Below are 4,787 nucleotides of genomic sequence, written 5' to 3'. Positions count from 1 at the left end.
GCAGTGTATTATTTGTTGAAACTGTACTTCCGATTTGATTTGAAACTGTCTCATTGCTATATGTTTATCAATAAAACTGTAGAAAAAAAAAATAAGAAGTACGAACCAGAAAAAAAAAAAAATTCATAAAGCTCTGGCCAACCTAATAAAAAAAGGAAAGAAAAAAAAAACCAAATTCATACAATAAAGAATAAAAGGGTGAAATCACTACAGAACCTAGAGAAATTCAGAAAATCATCAATACCTACATCCAAAACCTTTAGTTTCACAGAATAGAAAACAGAGGAAATGGACAGTTTCCTAGATACATATGAAATGCAAAAGCTGAGCCAAGAAGATATACAAACTCTGAACAACCCAATAATGAGAAATGAAATTGAAAAATGTCATAAAAAACCCTCAGACAAAGAAAAGCTCAGGTTCCAATGGATTCACAACAGAATTCTATAAGAAATTTAGAAAAAATTTAATGGCAACTTTTCTCAAACTCTTCAGTGAAATTGAAAGGAAAGTAATTCTCCCAAACATTCCTGGAGGAAAGCATTACTCTAATACCAAAACCAGAGAGAGGTTCAACCAAAAAAAGAAAATCATAGGCCAATCTCTCTGATGAATATAGATGAAAAAAATACTTAATAAAATACTAGTAAACAGAATACAGCAAGCCATCAAGAGGATTATACATCATGACCGAGTGGGATTCATCCCAGGAATGCAGGGATGATTCAATATATGCAAGTCCATAAATGTAGTAAATCACCTCAATAGAACCAAGAACAAAAATCACATGATTATCTCAATATACACAGAAAAAGCTTTTGACAAATACAGCACTCATTCATGATTAAAAAAAAAACAACTATAGAAAATCAGAACAGGTCTATATCTCAATCTGACAAAAACCATCTATGAGAAAACAACAGCCAACATCATTCTAAATGGACAAAAACTGAAAGCCTTAACTTTAAAATCAGGAACAAGACAAGGATGTTCACTGTCTCCAGTCCTATTCAATATAGTTCTGGAAATATTAGTAAGAGCAATTAGACAAGAGAGAGCAACAAAAAGAATAAGGATTGGAAAAGAAGTGAAATTATCATTATTTGCAGATGACATGATACTCTACATAGAGGACTCCAAAACCTCCACCAAGAGTCTTATAGATTTAATCAAAAAATTCAATAACATAGCAGGATACAAAGTCAGCACCCAAAAATCAGTAGCATTTTTGTACACAAACAATGAACACACAATGTGAGAAAAATTAGGGAAACCACATGTTTCACAATAACATGAAAAAAATGAAATAATTAGGAATCAATCTCACAAAGGAAGTAAAAGATGTATACAGTGAAAATTATGGTACTCTGAGAAAAGAGATTGAAAGCTCAGATTGGAGATTCCTTTCAAGCCATCTATTCCTCTTTTGGGTGTTTTTCCAGAAGAACTGAAAACATCATGCCACAGTAACATGTACATTCATGTTTATAGCAGCACGATTTGTCATAGTTAAATCATGGAAACGATCCAGATGTCCCTCAACTGAGGAACAGATAAAGAAGATGTGACATTTTTACACAGTGGAGTATTCTTGGGCTATAAAACAGGATAAATTTGAGGCTTTTGTTGGTAAATGGATGAAACTAGAGACTATACTCTAAAGTAAAATAAATCAGACCTGCATGTGCAAACATCATATTGTGTCCTTAATGTGAGAATCTGAAAGAGAAAATGGATTCTGAAGGTTACAATAGATACTGGGAAAAGGGAATGAACTTATGCAAAAGGAAAGAGTTACTGAACTGAGGGGAAGCATAGGAGAGGGGTTGTGGGAAAGTTGTATCTATTTATGTAGTTAAGATAGTTTGGACAACTGTACTGTAGATTTTTCCTTGTGTATGGAAAAGAGAAAATGCTTAATTTGTTTTGTCTCATTTTATCAATTTTTTGTTCTTTTTCTGTTCTTAATTTCTTATATATTTCTTTCTTAATTCTTCCAATTTTGCATGCATATGTCTGGCAATATGAATAATTACTTGGAAGACAACACCAGGCTTTACAACAAATACTGGGAAATTCATCTTATTTTGTTAAGTGAAACTCTGCATCACTTGTAACTTTTATATTTTAATACTATTTTCTGCTCTGTTTAAAAAATAAAAATTAAGAAAAATAAAATACATAAAAATATGATGTTTAACATTAACAAGTCAACATCCCAGGAAAAATAACATCCAATCAGGCAATAAAGAAGAAAATAGCTATACTGTTGAGCTTGAGCTGGGGTATAAATTGTGCCATATGCCCTTTTATTAACCTTGAAAAAGAAAGTAATTTCTTGCCTGAATCTACTTTCGTAGAAAAAATAAAACTGTACTCCCTAATGTAGCATTGCCTCCAACCAAGATACAGCCCAAAGACCACTGCATGAAGAATGACCTCTCAATAAAGGCTCAGAATGTGAAAAGATAGATGGGAATCCATTCCAGCAGATATTACAAAGTAGATTTTTGAGACTCTTTTGCAGAAGGAGAATAGCAGTACTCAACAAAAAGCCTGATTGGGTCAAGAAGGATCTCACAAAATTTTAAAAATTGCAGATGATTGTTCTGCAATGTAAAGTTCTTTCAACTTTGCATAAACAAGCAAATAGTAATATTCAATACAGGATTTTATGAAGTTGAAATCTAATTTAAATAAATTTCCATTAGCCTCATTTGTTTTCATTCCCTTGTGGGTTTGTTAAGAATTACTTTAAGGGAAACAGCCCTGACTATCAGGATGTGTTTCAAGGAGGATGCTTTTGAATCTTTCTCTAGAAATCTGGATATCCTGTTTAACATCTTGTTCTAGTGGTTGAATATGCAGGGGGAGGGAAAAACAATCCTTTATAAAATCAGAAGAGACAGAAGTCTCAAAGAAGCTTCCTCTAAGAGGCAGATCCTACCAACAAATGTTTGACTTACTGCATGCCCTTATATTTTTCTACAGTATAATACTATGTAAGTAGCCTAAGCAGGCTACTGCTGCAATGCAAAGGTGAAGGGTATTTACCTTGGCGATGGTTCATTTTGTGTAACACTTTGGCTGAATCCTAGTGCCCAGATATTTGGAGACCAAACTTGAGTGCAGGACCTCTGTGAGTACAGTACCTTTTGGCAGTGGAGAAATCATAGACCCTGCCCAAAACAACAGGCCCCATGTTCATTAAACCACCTTAGATTTCAGAAGACATCAGGGCAACCACTTACTACGTAGATAAAGGAGTGGGGAAGTTGTAGAGCATGTGCTTTGGGCTAGATTACAGAAATGTTTGAAAACAAAATGCCTTCATTTGTTGGACTAGTATTTAAGTCGTAATGCCTGAGATTCATGAAGTAAGAACAGTGTCATACTCATTTATGGTTCTGGTACTAAGATGATCTTTCAAGGACAGTGCTTATATTCAGATGGAAATGAGAACAAGAAAGCCACAAAATGAAGGTCTTCTATGAGACAGTGATGGACAACCTAAAATCTTCCAATTGGCTTATCTTTATATTTTTCTTTGGAGTAATTGTAATCTTAGGAAAAAATGCTTCATAGTTAACATGAAATTCCTCCATTCAATAAATCATACTCCAGGTGAATATAAACTATGTTTGAACAATGAGAATGAATGGAATATGCTGTATGATATATTGTACTGATTTTCTATTGCTGCCGTAAGTTGCTATAACCTTAACCCTAACATCTAACCCCATCCTTAACACTATCCCTAAACCCTAACCATACAGATTTAATGGAAAGAAAACTTATGTCACAATTGCTGAGGTGTAGGTGAGTTCAACTGCATCCTTTGTTTAGGGTCTCACAGGCTAAAGGTAAGGGTTTGGCAAGTCTGAATTACTAATCAAAAACTATGGGGAAGACTCTCTCCAAGGTCCTTCAGATTGCTGGATGAACTCATCCTCTTCTGCATATATTGAGATTTGCTTTTGACTGGCTGTCTTCTGAAGGGCCAGATTTGCCTTCTGGGTATGCATGAACTGGTTTTTTTGTTTGTTTGGTTGTTTTGTTTTTTTTTTTTGTATTTTTCCCTGTGATTCTCCAATGGTAACATGCTTCCAGTCTGTGACTACTTTTCCCTACACCTCTGACTATAGCCAGAAAAAGCTTTCTATTTTCAAAAACTTGTGTGATTAATTTGAAGTACATTATATCTTTATTTTAAAGTCCCATGGCCTTAACTACATTTGCAAGTTCCTTTTTTCTAGTTAATGTAACATATTCACAGGTCCCAAAGTTTAGAGCATAGATATCTTTGGGTGTTCATCTGCATATCATATTTGTTAAGATAATATGGATGAAATTTTAATGGGACCCCAAAGGAAGGAAATGGTAGTATAGTCCACAGAAAAGGCAGTGTAAAACATAATTTATTAAGTAACACCTGAGCCAGATATAGTGATGCAAGCCTATGATTCCAGCACTCTGGGAGCTTGAGACAGCAGGATCACAATTTTGTGCCCAGCCTGTGAAATTTAGTAACACAGTGAGACCGTTTCTCAAAATAAAAAATGATTAAAAAAAGGTTGGGGATGTTGCTCAGTTTGAAGGCTTTGGGTTGAATCCCTAGTGCAAAGCCAAAGTTAGTACAAAGTTAAGAAGAAATAACATGTATTTCCACTGCAGATTTCTTTTAATAAGTGATCATTACCTGTTCTACACTTTTGTGTATTTTGTACATAGTTTTGTAGTTGTACATATTGTATTGCATTATACAGTATTGCATTGTATTGTATTGT

Source organism: Octodon degus, unplaced genomic scaffold (assembly GCF_000260255.1).
Source record: "Octodon degus isolate 3935 unplaced genomic scaffold, OctDeg1.0 scaffold00142, whole genome shotgun sequence".
NCBI lineage: Eukaryota > Metazoa > Chordata > Mammalia > Rodentia > Octodontidae > Octodon > Octodon degus.
Note: the sequence above shows the minus strand (reverse complement) of the source record.